A 15,567-nucleotide genomic window follows, 5' to 3' on the forward strand; every position below is an offset into this window, starting at 1 on the left:
AATAGGTGTGCTAGTGAAAGAAGAGGAAGGAAGGGTATTCCTAACATAAGGAACGAGATCTGCAAAGCCCTTTTCAGTGAGAGAACCCTGTAGTGATGATAAACTGGAAGAAGCCAGTATGGCTAGAGTAGGCAGGGGTGAGGCTGGGAGGCAGGACGAGTCAGATCATGCATGGCTTTGTAGGCTGTTTGTTTTTGTACTAAAGGTGGTTGAGAGTTACTGAAGAACTTAAATTTTTTAAAATTATTTTTACAATTACAGTTGGAGAGTCACTGAAGCACTTTTAAAGTAGGGGCAGCAGGATAAAATATCTTGAAAGGATCATTGTGTCTGTAGAGTGATTTGTAGGGAGAGGGAGGCTGAAAGAAAGTGGCTAATACATTTGGGAGGCAGTTGAGTAATCCAGGCAACCTATGCCCTATTTTGGATCAGGGTGGCTGTGGAGAATAGGGTATTTTGAGAAATATTTGGGAGGTAAACTTGGTAGAACTTGATGGTGGATTAGACAGGAGGCATTGAGAAAGAAGGACATGTCAGAGGAAACTCTCAGCTGTCAGACCGGGTAATGGATGGCAGTGGAGAGAGTCACTGACGAGGCGGCTATGGAAGAAGGCCAACTGTTTTATAAATTTGGTATTGGGCAGAAAGAGTCTGAAGAGCCTCTGAACTGTGCAATAGGAGAAGTCAAATGAGGTCAAATGGGTGGTACGGTTCACTGTTCGAGAGGTCAAGGTTGGAGACATACACTAGAAAGACATCTTGCGGAAGTTATAGTTGAAGCTGTGGACTTTGATGCAATTAATTTAGGAGAGAACACAGAGTATGAAGAAGAGGCACGTGGCACCAAGCCTTGAGCAAAGTCAGGATTTAATGGAGAAAGAGAGGGTAAAATTATAAAAAGCACTACAAGTCAGAGTAATGAGAGGACAAGGAGCAGAGAGCACAAGAAGATAAGGGCAGTCAGTGTTTCAAGAAAGAGGGAATGTCAAATATACACAAGAGGCCAAGGAAAATGATGACTAAAAAATATATCTTGGATTTTTGCTCTGAAGGGGAAGAAAGCTTTAGGCCACAGCTGGAGGGCAAGAAGATTTTAACAAAGATGTCCTCTGCCTAAAAGACTTTTCCCTTTTCTCTTCACCTGGCTGATCCCCATTCATCCTTTGGTTGTTAACTGAAAGTCCTCTTCTTCTAGGAAGTCCCACATGATTACTCTCTCCACTTTATCTTTCTATAGGACTTGTCGGGTGCCTTTAAAATGTTCTTCCAGAACATCAAACTTGTGGCTATTAGCTTATGTCATTATATTTTACATTATTTTCTTGCTTATTGTCTATTTTTTTCTGCCAGACTATCAGATCTGAGAAAATAAGCACCATGTTCATTTTCTATTCCCATTGCTGAGCAAAGCGTCACCCACTGAAGAAATATTTAATACATATTTATTAACTGAATACATTAAATACTGTTGATTTTTCAAATTAGATAAAAAGCATGGGCTGATGAGTTTTATGGAGATATTTCTCAGATTATAAAAACACATTTTAAACAGATGATTTGTGATAGCTTAGATGAGAAACTGATTACTACTGTGAGCCAGTTTGGAGTCCTGGAGAACTGGTCATTTCAAGGTAATTGAAGAGTGCTTCTTTTAATGGAGGCTAAGAAGCTTCTATATCATGGGAATGTTGTGGACATAACATATGTGAATTTTAGCAGTCACTCACGATATCGTGGAGACCATATCATTAGGTAGATTCTAAGCTGGCTGAGCAGGCTGGACCATGGTTACAGTACTGATTTGGAGAAAAAGTGTTCTGGCCTGCTCTTGGTCCTGCCATGGTTTGAGCTAAGAAAAATGGCCCACAATCTCTACCTGAAAGTCTTGGAGTCAGCTTTGTTTCAGAATTTACAGGTTTTGGATTTTATAATCGTGACATAGCAACTTGCTGAATTTCTTAAAAAGAATGCTGATGACATAGTTACATTTGTATCTCACTTTAGAGTTTCACAAATGCTATTTGATTGTCCCTCACATCAGTTCTGTGAGTTAGGTACTATCCCCATTCTTGGGCTGGGGACTAAGGCTCTGAAATATAAATGACTGAGCCATATCTTGAAGGCAGGTTTTTAGACTTGTTAAATGTTTTTTATATAACTGTATCTAGCCCTTCCCACTTCTGAGGTGGTATGTCTCAGGAGTTTATATAACCTCTGTGTGACTGCGTATGTGTCTATAAAAATTGGCACATGACCTTGGGCAAGTCATTTAATGGCAAACACTATGCTTTATTAACCTTTGTTTTTTCACAGATTCTAAAACATAATAGAAACTGATTATTACTATGAGCCAGTTTGGGCTCAACATTTGCTAAATTAAAAAAAAACAATAATATATTTGTCAAATGTTAATATATATAACATCAACTTTATAAAGTATAAATTTATTTTCCAAAATAAAAATAGAGAATGGCATTTTACAGTTTCGTAAAACTCTTTCATGTCTGGCTTAATAGAACACAGCTGGATTTTCACATCTGCTTCTGTACTCAATCTGTTGTTATATGTTGTTTTTGTTAAAGTATATGAAGAGAAGTAGGCCTCACACAGATAAGTATAGTATGCAGTTTTCTACACCATTTTATATTAGGGACTTGAACATCTGTGGATTTGGGTGGTGGTGAGTGGTCTTAGAGTCATTCCTCTGGGGATACCAAGAGATGACTAAAGTTTTTTTGGGAGTCAAAAGTTATATGTGGATTTTTGACTGCATGAGATTTGGTATGCCTAATCTCCACATTGTCAAAGGTTAACTGTAGATGGAAAAGGGGAAAATATTTTAATGGCGTTTTCAGGTAATTGTGGATATTATTTTTGGATACTATACAAAACTTGAAAAAATGATAGTTTCTTTAAAGTTAGTTTTCTGTGGAATCTGAAAGCACATTACTTATTTATTATTCAGTTACATTAAAACCCATCTGTCTATCTTTTACTTTGAATGAATCTTTTTCCTATGCATAATTTTGGAATATTATGCATTGTTCATTTGGTTTACTGAGTTATGCAGATCTTCCAAATATTGACATAGTTCATCATACAAAAAGAAAAAAAATCACATTAATTAATATTATCACTGACATTTATCAGAAGTCTTTAATTATTGGGAAGCTGTTAACCTCATGGTGGTATAAACAAATTCTCCAAAATTCTGATTTTCACTTGAAAGCTCAAATTTTATCATTGGCAATGAATAGTGTTCTTTATTTTATTTGAAGTAACAGGCTCACTTCATTCATTTTTGATAAAATGTCTGCCAGTGTGCAAGTTTGAATAACCATGATATGACTGTCGGCCATTTTTTTAAAAGTTTTTTAAAATGTTGTTTTATGAAAAAAGTGGCTGGTGCAATTCAAACAATTGCACATGTGCTTTTCTTTGAGACAACTTTCATACATACTTGGGCATATTCTTTGTATATTTCCCATTTTGTCATGGAGAATATTAAAAAGATCTATACTCAAGAGCTGAGATTTAAAAAAATTATAATTCTTACTGTTTTATCAAGAATTCTTAAGTGAGCCTACTCTGCTTTTCCCCTGCCCTTTTTACTCTGAGTAGATGCATCAATTTATGCAAAATGCCAGCCATTTTACTTCTATTAATTTTGTACCATCGATACAAAAGGCCACATAATGAACAAGAAAAATGATGTTTTAGTATTATTATAAAAATGTTCCTGACCTCTTCAGTCCCCTTGAAAGGGTTTCAGGGGACGCCTAAATGATTTAGGTCATACTCTGAGGACTGCTCAACTAACAGTTGTATAGTCCATCAGTGTTGCACTGCGTTACCCACATCCTAGTGATGTACCATGGGAGGGGAAGTGGTAAATGATCCAACTAGGTTAGACACAACATCTTTATGCAGCACTGAAGATGTAGCTAGAATATACCAATCAAATGAACAACGAAGTCTAACTCATTCATATTTATGTCTTTGATTTGTTTTCTCAAATCGCACAGGTATTTACACATCGACCCCAAATTGAGTTGTGGCAAAGAATGTTAGATGTTCCCCAAATCTATTGTCCCTTTTTTCCTGGACAGCTTCTCTTGCATTAGATTTTACTGAATTCCAACAATAATGGTAGTGGAAGGGCCGGCCGTGTGTTACTTCTAGGCCTGTGCCATTAAAACTCTCCACATAAACTACTCCATGCCCTTTTTCTCTCACTGGCTGGATGTGGATCAGGATAAAGGCCAATGAGATGGTGGAAGGAAACTTGGAATGACCATCTGGAAGAGTACTGACTGCATTCTGAAAATGCCTGAACACCCGTCCAGGATGGTTAATTGAGCAAGAAATAAATTTCTATTGTTTTGAACATCACATGTTTAGGTCTATTTGTTATAGCAATTAGCCTACCTTTAACATTGGCTCAAATAATAACCTTTTAATTAGAATTCACAGTGATTCATATTCCTCAATGACATGTAAATTGAAACTGTACTAAAGTGTAACATCATTAATGACTTCCTTTCATAGAGATAGTCTGGAAAAGGACATACCTTCCTAAATTTATAGCAGATTCTGTTTTTATCCTCTCAGCAGAGGATCTGTTTCCAAATTAATGCATAATGAAAGGTGTAATGAGGAGCAAATATTTGTCCCTTAATTATTTGGGGGAATATAGTACGGCATTATCATTTTATATATGTTCCAACCTTAAAATGCCTAGACTTGGATACCCATGGGTGTAGATAAGGAATTAAGCAGGAAATTGAAAATGTATTCCATGAAAAATACAATGAGAAAAGTAATTGAAGATAAAATATTATAAATAGGATGACTCAGGAGCTTGAAAACTGCTTTCAGAAAATGGATATAGTTTTTCAAGGAGAAGTAATTGAGTAGATTTCAAATTTGAAACCCTTGGGGAATTGGTTCTTCTCCTAATTACTGATCCTTTCTCCTGGGTTTGAGAATATGAAAGTAATTCTCCCTAGTGTCAGTTCTATAGAGATGCAATTACAAAAATAATAGATGTGATTCAGGATGTTATTAAACTTTTTTACTTTGTTCTTATTTGTACTCAGTGCAAGTGAACATTTTAAGCAAATAACTGGGTTATTTTCATAGACTTTATTGTATATCATGGCATGTGCTACATGATCTATGTCACGCTTGATGATGTTGCTTCCATTGATTCCACAATGATCATTTCCTATCTTGGCTGTCTGCAATAATCAGTTTTCTGGTTATTTCATCATTTTTTAGTACAACATCTAAAGTGAGTTTCCTTTAGGTCGATTAATAAAAATTTAAGTACACTCATGCACTAGTTCAGTATATATTTACTGAATGTGTATCATGTGCTAGGCACCAGAGATACAAAGATATATAAGCAAATCTTTTTTTTTGAGGAGCTCAGAGTCCAGTAGGGAGCTAACAGTCAACTAGACTTGATTATAGAGCTGTAACAAACAACCCTCCCAATCTCAGTGGTTTAATGCAACTAACATTTATCCGTGTTCATACTTCACATCCAAGTAAAGTCAGCAGGGGGCACTGTTAGAGCATGTCTTAGAGAGTATGTGACCACAGGTTGATCCTTGAGGTGGACCTGGGCAATTGAAGGCTCCTCACTCCTCTCTTGTCCTTGGAATACACATTTCATCTATTATTTGCATGCTAACAGCTGCTTCAAGGATGCAGCCTTGATAGTAAGGTGTCGTTGAGACCGTCTGGACATGATGGAACCGAGTTCAGGCCTCTATAAAGACTCTTTAAAGATTTGGCAGGCAAGTGTGGGGATCTATTCATCTTGTGGTTGCCCAAGACAAGCCTCGTATTAAGTTTCCTTGCTTATGAAACTTGGCACCTACCAATCTGGAGTGGCCTGCCTCTTTCTTTGGCCTCTCCTTACCTCTGTATACAGGTCTAGTTTCAGATTTCACCCAGGGGACTCCTGAGGTTGCAAACCAACAGGCTCCCAGGCCCTTGGAAGCTTCATCTCAATATACGACCTCCACAGGATCACTGTGACTGTGAAAAGTATGGTCAATTGCACACTGATTTTTAAAGCTTCTGTCCAGAGGTGACGCATGCCATCTTTGCTCTTATTTTATTGGCTGAAGCAAGTCAAAATGGTTTCTAAGGGAGACTGCAAAGTCCAGTGCTAGAATATGCCCTGAAAGGAAGAAGACATGGAATGTTTGTGGACAGCCACATGACAGCACAATTGCAACACAGAAGAAGGGACTAGATAACCATAGCACTGGCAAATCTGATACAACAGTGTTACTAGAAGGGTTTGCACAGTATATTGATCAATGCTGGGGTGGATTGAACATTGAATTAGGGAAATTGGGGCTGAGTAAGCATCTGCTTAAACTCTCTTTCCTAAACAAACTTCTTTGTACCCCTGGACTCTCTCAGGTCTTCTCTGTGCCTTCTTCTCATTGCATTCTACTCTCCTCCTTTACAGTGGTTTTTGGTTTAAAGCATTGTGATTATCATCTCCATGTGGGCAGGAACTGTATCTCTTTTGTTTCATGACCAAATCCAAGAAATGTTTGTTGGATGAAGCATGGCCCGACACATGGAAGGTACACAAGGACTGTTTGTTGAATGAAAGCGTTAGAGGAATTGAATTTTGGTTAGCAAGTTAGAATTGGCCCAAGGGAGAAGGGAGGGAGAGCATTATAGACTGAGGGCCATCCCGCATGGAGGCAAGAAACATCAGAGGCAAGGTCTTTTTGAGAAAAAGTGTAAAGTTTGTATATAGCTTGCTGCCTAGAAGAGACATTTTTACTCATGCATAGCTTAATTGCCATTTTAAGAGAAAGCAAGTCAGTGTTCCACTTCTAAAGCACTCTGGGCTCCTAACCCCCCTTTTTCTCTTGTCTCGATACTTTGATGAGCTGAGACCTCCAGCTGGGTGAGGCTTCTATACTGTGGATAAATGTCCACAAGGGGCAACAACCAGGCCACCAACCTCATTTTCACTTGTTATTCTAGCCCAAACTTTAACCTCCCTCCAGAGGAGTAGATAATGCATTAACACCTCACACCACTCCACATGCTCCCAGGGCACGGTGGGATCTATTCTCTTCCAGGTCTGAGTGTAGCTCCCATTTGCTTCTGATAATCACTTTCCGGGAAATTATTTCAAATGCAAGGGAGGGGCTGTAGAGAGAGTGACAAGGAAGTGCCTCACAGAAATGGAACTATTTTCTCCAGGAGTGCCTTACTTAGGTGAATCTCCTTTCTCATCATCAAGCAATCTGGTTCGGATTCCAGAAATGCAAGGGTTTCCCCTTGTTTCCAAGTATGCCCCAGTAACCCACCAAGTTATCCCACTGTCACTGATGAGAAAATGTCTGGGCAGCTTTGCTGGAGTTTATTAGCATTTTCCAGGGTGGGAACTGCTGATTCTTGGTAAGATGTCTTAAATGGAAGCTTAGCATTTGTGGGAAGAAAACTGACTGATCGCGGGATGTTCATTTAACATCGGAACTGAACCGATCAAATGGAAGCAGATGGCAGGCCTTGTCTCTGCCCCTTGAGCACCTGCCCGGGCTAACTCACAAAGACAGTTAATGTCTCTAGTGCAAAGGAGCTGTCGAGGGATGCTACTGAATATTTCATCTGATGTGAGGATGAAGTGATTTTTTTTTTTTTTAAAACAACTTATGGTGAATAAATTAAACGGCTCCCTGCATATATATTTATTCATTGCTGCTCATTCACTTCTTCAAAATGAAAAAAGGAGTAATAACAGGTCTGGACCCTTCAATCTGTCCACCTGGTACACAAATAGCTTATACCTATACTGGTTGCTCCTAGTCACATGTGGCTATTTAAACTAAAATTAACTACAATTAAATAATTTAAGAAATTCACTTTTTCAGCTGTGCTCACCACATTCGAGTTGTCAATAGCCATGCGTGCCTAGTGGTTGCCATACTGAACATTTTCATCATTCTCGAACATGCTATTGGGCAGCACTGACTTAGATCATTGTTCTCCAAAATGGGATGAGAATAATACAAGGAGTTTGTAAGATAGTCCACTGTGGTGGGAAGAGAAAATAGTAGAACTTCTTATGCCATTTAGTTCTAGGAAACAGACTTTGAGATAGTTTAACACACAAGGAATATATTAGGAAGTGCTCTCGTGGTTAATTCCTGTAGAGGAAGTGAAGAAAGAAGGACTGGGGAAGACAAGAGGGAGAGGCTGGACTGTGGCACAGGCGCAACAAATAACTCAACTGACTCACAGGGAGCCCTGAACTTGGGAAAGACAGTTATCCCGAGTTGCTGAGTGGGATGGGGTGGCCCTTTATAGTTTTATAAATGACTGGTCATGGATGAAGGCTGCCCTTGGGCAAGGAGCCTTTCTCCAGCAGCTGGGGGATTTTTTTTTCAGTTCTGAGAGGGGACTATGAGTGGTGCATCAGTGTCCATGACATTTAGCTTCCTTGTATTTGTTTTGAATATTTGTTCAAAGTTCTTAGCACAGTGGTAAATGAATATAATTTATAAATAAGTATATACATATAATGAGGTTCATGTTAAATATAGTTTGCTGATCAGGATGTACAAATCAAAAAGCTTGTAAATCAACCAGCGTAGTCTTGATTGAAATGCAAATTTTTACATTTGAATGTTTAAATACTCTTTGTAAAATGGTGGCCAGTTGGTTCATTCATAATAGCCAGTCTTCCATCCTTCCTTCCTTCCTTCCTTCCTTCCTTCCTTCCTTCCTTCCTTCCTTCCTTCCTTCCTTCTTTTTTTTTTTGCACGTGAATGACTTTAGGCTGTGGCCAGCTCCAGATGACTATTGATCTGATGTCTTGCTGTTGTCATAAACTCAATGATTTCACACATTTATATGACTTATTTGAACCCTGAAGGAATTTGAGTTTGTAATCCCTAGTTGCATAATAGCAGAGGGCATCAGAGAGTGTACCATGCTAAAAGCAGTAGAGGAAAAACAAAAAGACGCATAGTGAGAAACTAGAAGAAACGTGGGGCCAAGGAATGAGAACATATGATAATAAAATGCTGTGGAGTAGAGCTGGCCATTGGTTTTAGAGATTAATTCATACATATCACTCTCCTTGATGGGCAAAGTGGCAAAGATGAAAAACCTTCTAGTGTACTAGAGACCCAGGCCCACCTCTTGGGAAGGAGAAGGACACTAATGCTCATTTAGTATCTATTTCTATTATATGATAGGAACTTGAGTGGGTAGTTTACATCTACAAATGTTATTTAATATTTTTAAGTACCCACTGAACTAGGTCTGAGTATTATGGGATAGGACAGATGACCTAATCAATGATAAGGAGATAGCAATGAGGCTTTTAGCAGAGAATCCCTGCAGTTTTTTCTTTCTCACCTTTGGGAACCTATATTTTGATCTTGGCTCTCAAAGATTTTGGTGCAAAGAAATTTATCAGTTGGAGCCACAAACTCCAGTACTTGCTGGAGGCTGGCAGGCAAAGTGAATAGGTGAGCTTGTCCAGAATGAGGCAATGAGAAGTGGAGACTGGTGACATAGAGAATCCTTGCTCCCTCAGCAGGTGGCTGCTGTGGCCAGGGAGAACTATAGAACTAGTGTTTCCAGATGTCTAAATTTTCAAGAGAAGCTGGGTATGTCATTAAATGTAAGAGATATAGTGAAATCTGATATTTACATGTTGGCACTCAATTTAAGAATACTTGCGGATCAAAAGAAACACATCTGGGCTACAAGTTAATTTCCAAAACTGCTGATGGCTGGGACCACTGTCCCACTTTAAGAAGGCAGGTTTGAGTGCTTGCTTCGGCATCACATAAAGTAAAATTGGAATGATATAGAGAAGAATAGCATGGCCCCTGCGCAAGAAGGCAGGTTTGAGAACTTGGGGAGCCATTCATGTCCTTGAGACTAGCATGGATTTGTTAAGCATTGAAGAGCTCGCTATCAGGCAGCTCTGAGCAGGGGAGGCCTGAAGCCCACACTTCTGAAGTCAGTAGAAGTTTTCACAGAGTTGCTGGAACTCTTGTTACCATGGACATTTCCTGCTTGCTACTTCAGCTGGTTTCAGAAAACCAGGCTGGCTTCAGCCTTCAAATGTGGCCCTTGAAGTACTTCTATAGACTTTTTGGTTGTCACCTAGTATCACTTCAGACTTGCAAACAGCAAAGGCACTGGCTGTTGCCACCTGCTAGCCCCATACATTTAGTCATCAGTAATTGATGAGGTGTTTGATTTTTGACTTGGGAGGAAAGGAACAAAAGGAGAGGAAATGGTAAGTTGAACATACCCACTTCTGATGGTTTCAATTTATGATGGTGGCTTTACATCATCACCAACCTCGTCAGAAAGTTTTTGTTCAGCTAGTATTATTGTCATAGCAGAGGACATGAAAGAGTTAAATACTTAATTCTCCCTGAAGTGAAAACTCACAGCCCCAGGGATATTCCCTCGAATAATATAGGTTGTAGCTATTAGGTGTTTATTATTTTGTTGGTTTTTTTAGCAATGAGTGATGGGTGGGGACAGGATGCTGAATTTGTTCTCTCGTGGCAAGGGCCTGGGAGAATTCTACAATCCTTTCCGTTATCATTGCATGGTGCCCAAAAGAGGGCTTTTGTGACACTCATTTTGTGGAAGGTTTACTATTTAACACAAGATTTTCCTAGTAGTTTTCTCTGTACAATATTTGTAGATTCTTAACTGTTTAACAAAACATTCAGATTTCCTTCTTTAGTTTTAGTTTAGTTCTTCTTAACAAATCTTTTGATGTGTCTTTAGGAAGCTCAAATTAAAAGGAGCGCAGTGGTGCAGTTAAAGACAGTTATCTCAGGCTAGGTGGACCCAGATAATAAGTGGAGTTCCCTACAGCCTGAATGAGCAAAAGCCCTCCACAGAACACTGCTTGAGCCAGACCTCTTTCTTTTTGCCTGTGTCCCCTGTTGCAAGTGGTTACTGTACTTAATAAATTTTGCAGATGTGGCCACTGCGCTGTTATATCTGATCAGCAGAGACAGACATACACATCTGTTTAAATACGGCAGTAAATAGACCCTTCCACTTTATATGAGATGAGGAGTGGGGAGCCTGGGACTGGTATGTTCAGAGTTTGGCAAGAAATATTTTTCTCAATAGGCGTTAAGCAAATTAGTTTCTTGGAGCAGAGAGGATTTCAGAAGCTCTTAAAAAAAAAGCTGAGCAATGAAAAGGAAAGGATGTTCCTTCCATTTTATGGAATTTATCCATCCATTTAACTAATATTTACTGAGTTCCTGCAGTATTTACTGATCAATCATGAATTTATCGAGATGATGCCAGCATAGTGCTGAATTATAATCCATTCACCACCTGATTAACCACTCTACACCTGACTTTCTTTCAAGGCCATCACCCTTCTTTTTGATCCCAGCCCACTCTGTCCCTGTACTGCGTCTAGGCCAGTCTGTGTATCCACTGTCTTACTCATTCTGTGAGTTCCCCTCCAGTGTCACAAGGGTCGCCTAAAGAGGGCTCTGATATTAGCTTGCTGTGCCCTGTCAGTTTGAATCAAGTCACAGCCACTCAAGCCCACCCCATGGGCAAGCACTTGACAGCTCTCCTTGTCAGCCCATCGCTGAAAGGCAGGCAGCAGCAGCGAGTGGGAACCAGTTAATTAGCAGTGACGACTACCAGGTTGGGATTTTTTGTTTAATGCTTAGTTAATTTCACAGTAATTGAATTTAGACTCAGCTTACAGAGACTGGGGTGAAAGGTTCTGTGTCAAGCCCCAGCATTCTCTAGCAGGAGAATAAAAAACGCTATTGTTCTGAGGCCTGCTTGGCCTCCTCTCATGAATTCTGTCAACACTTGGAACCCGGGAGTTTCCCATAGAAGGACTTTTAGGTGCAGGCAAGGCAATCGGCGTGCTCCTGGTTCTTTCCCAGTATGCGGGGGTGGGGGGTGGGTGTGTGTGTGTGTGTCAGAATTGATGGAATCTGTATATCTGTGCAAGGAGGAAGCTGCATCTTGAGTGATTTCTAGGTACTGGTCACAGGGGTGGGCTCATCACACACATTCTCTCATTTCTTCTCACACCATCCTTGTGGGGTAGATATTGTTATTTTCATTATCGAGGTGAGAAGGATGAGGCTCAGAGACACTGAGTAACTTACCAATATCACAAGAAGTAGGTCCAGGATTTGATCTTGGGTGCTTCTGACTCCTACACACACTCAAACTCCTTCCATGGTTTCAGAAGAGGAAAGAGAAGCTAGAGAAGTTCAGTTTTTCTATCTCTTATGCAAGAAGTGGTGCTTAGAGTTTTGACTTCAATAGGGACTGCTACCAAGTGTGAAGATAGATCATGAGTAATACTTTTCTTGGCCATCCTACTCTCTTCCTGACGCATGATGACATTCTTTCAGTGAAGCCAGTATGCTCATATTCCTTGTTTTGAGATTCTATATTCTGTCAATATATCCAATATATTAATTGGAAATATTTTAGTTGCCACCAACAGAAACCCAACTAAATAAAGCTTGAGTTTAAAATGAAGGATCCATTTATATGGCTGGGAAAACCGCCAGGATGGTATACAAACTTGAAAGATGAACTGAAGGAGTTTTGGCCATGGGACCTGGAGTCATGGACGTGAAGCCTAGCTACGCGACTGTCTCTCTTCTCTGTTAGAATCTGATTTCACGTGTTGTTATGGACTGAATATGTGTGGAGTTGGAACCTCTGAGGAAGTAACTAAGGTTAAATAAGGTCATAAGGGTGGGGCCTGATCATCATAGCATTAGTATCCCTATAAGAAGAGACACCAGAGCATGTGTGTGTGCATGTGTGTTCCCCTGCCCGCTGCACTCACAAAGAAGAGGCCATATGAGTATAGTGGGATGGCAGCCATCTATAGGCCAAGAGAAGTAGCTTCTCTCTTGACTTTGGACTTCCCAGCCTCCAGAACTGAGAGAAATAAATGTCTGTTGTTTGAGCCACCCGGTCCGTGATATTTTGTTATAGCAGCCCAAGAAGACTAACACATTTGTGTTGCTTGCTTTCTCTATCTATAGATAACTTTCCCCCATATAGCCAGGAAAGATGGCCACAAGAACTCCAGGCTGCGGAGATCCCATTTAATGACTTAATTGCAAAGAGATTGTCATCACAAGGTTGTCTGTACAGGATATGGGTATCACACACTCATATCCTGGATCCATCACCGATTGGGGAGGGAGTGAAATAGAAGTTAGATTAGGACTGGTCGGGTCTGTTACCAGAAAAAGGGATGAGAAAACATTCAGGGTTGGTCAAGAAGTAAAAACAGTAACGACAGTGTACTGCGCCAAGGGAAAAACATTATTTTTTGTCATTATAGAGGAGTAAGCACTGATTTTGGAAACTGCTCAGAATGAACCCAGGACTGGCTGTAGTATCTGTTAATTATAACTGCTGCCTTTCAAGTTAATTGCCTGAAGGAAGATACAAGCTGAATTCTTTTCATGTTGTTGATGTTCCACTGCACAGATTCTTCAAAAGGTGACAGTATCGCTTTTTCTGTCTTGTTCGAATGGGTCTTGATGAGGTTGTGTGTAAGAATGGGGATATGATTTTCTAACAGATGCTGAAACAAAGAATTGTGTAAGCAACTCCAGCATGGACATAGTAAGGAGGCAAGTCTGTTGAGCTCGCCCAAGAAAAATTCCTTCTCCCCCAAGGTGCAATGCACATCCTAGGATATCAGTTATGCTAAGAATCTCTTTTCAGAATGGTCCCGTCCTGAGGGAGGATGAGCAGGCCAACTCTGACAGAATGAAAGATCTGATAGAAGAAAAGAATCTGAGAGCCTTTTATGTGTCCTGAGGGAGGATGAGTAGGCCAACTCTGACAGAATGAAAAATCTATCTGATAGAAGAAAAGAATCTGAGAGCCTTTTATGTCCAAATGGAACAACACTCAAATTGTCTGTTACACTGAACTAGGATTATAGACATCTAATCAGTGATTTTAATTGACAAACACTATATAATATATCCTCCTATTTGCATAATGATATTCATGTTTTAAAAAAGATGTTAGCTAATATTTTTATAATAATTGCTGAACAGAGAAACTGAATCCACAGAGCTCTGTTGATTTGCCTAAGAACTCATAACTCAATGATGCTAGTGACATTGCTGCAAAGGACTTTGAATAGTCTTGCTGGTGACTCTTGACAGTGACCAGGTCTCCCAAATTCTCATTTTTGTTTTATGACTCACAAAAGTGATAGCAGAGTTTAGTCGAAATGCCATATCTAGGATCAAAATTGGTGGAGTATTTTAACTTTCTCGTATATTAGTTGCGTGATTTGGGGAAAGTCATCAAGTCTTTGAATCTCAGCTTTCTCGTCTGTAAATTGGGAACAATAATAAATTCTCTGTTTACTGTCCAGGGTTATTTTGATCAAGGAATCAAAGTCAGTTTTTCCGATTTAAAAAATGAATGAGAACTGCACAACTTTTATAAAATGTTCTACTCCCTCTTGCCTTTTCTCTGTCTTCTTTTTTTTCCTTCATTAGTGGGCCAAGGAAGAAAGTTCAGACAGAGAATATTTCTATGACATCTTCACCCTGATGATGGGAACGTGGTTTGTAGTGTGCAATGACAGAGCAGTGATATTGTCATAGTTTTCAGGTCACATGGCTTCCACCTGCATACGGCATAAAGGCAGGCTGTGATATTTGTTCTTTAGAGGTTTATATTAGTTCTTTTGAGATAACATGTTTTGAATTTGAGTTTTCCTTCAGATTTTTATAATTTGAGACTGCACTTTTCATTGTTTAGCTAATAATTTATAAAGGGCAATGATATGAAAGATCAAAATCTTATGATTATAAAGTCAATGTCCTTCAAAGGGAAGAGAGCTTCAAACCTCACTGAAGGCACAGGGGCTGTTTTTGGGTGGGAACTGTGGTGATCATCCCTGTTAGCACTGGGGTGCCCCAGCAGTAGGTTGTCTGTATACTACTCTGGCAGCTGTCCAAGGTAAATTGGGACTTATGGTTACTCCATCAACTTTCTGATCTTTCCCAGACTTCCTGATCACTCTTCATCTATGGAATGGAAATGAGTCTATTTATCTTGGGTTTTAAGAATCGATACAATTTAAAAATTCTTCAATGAAAAAAATGACAATCTAAGGGCAGTCTAATTTGTTATTAACTCTTATTCTTCCAATATATAAAGTTTTGCAAAATTTTACTCAGAGGTCTTTCAATTTCTTGTTAGAGCCTCCTTTCCTTTCATGTATTCAATAGATTCTTTTATTTCTGTAAGGATATTAATGATAGCTTTAAAATTTTACATTGGTTTTCCCTGAAGAGACTACATTTCCTCTAAATTATTTTTGTTTACTTTTTACTCTTTCTTCCATTTTAAAGTTTTCCTTCAATATCTGGTAGTCCTTGATTGCTTGCTCATGATTTATGGTAAGGGAGCAAAAAATGAATTGGAAGCTCGGAGCATGTGAGGAAAAGGGAACTTACTGACTTCAAGCTCCACTCATGGATGATGTAGGAG

General features: G+C 39.3%; 1 non-coding gene across 1 annotated transcript; it reads left to right on the forward strand.

Moving 5' to 3' along the window:
• The first annotated feature begins 9,825 nt into the window (after nucleotides 1-9,825).
• On the forward strand, nucleotides 9,826-9,935 carry LOC112485160. The gene has a single exon (XR_003048363.1). It is a non-coding gene; the product is annotated as a U6 spliceosomal RNA (small nuclear RNA).
• The last annotated feature ends 5,632 nt before the right edge of the window (nucleotides 9,936-15,567 follow it).

This window comes from Pteropus alecto, unplaced genomic scaffold, assembly GCF_000325575.1.
Source record: "Pteropus alecto unplaced genomic scaffold, ASM32557v1 scaffold95, whole genome shotgun sequence".
NCBI lineage: Eukaryota > Metazoa > Chordata > Mammalia > Chiroptera > Pteropodidae > Pteropus > Pteropus alecto.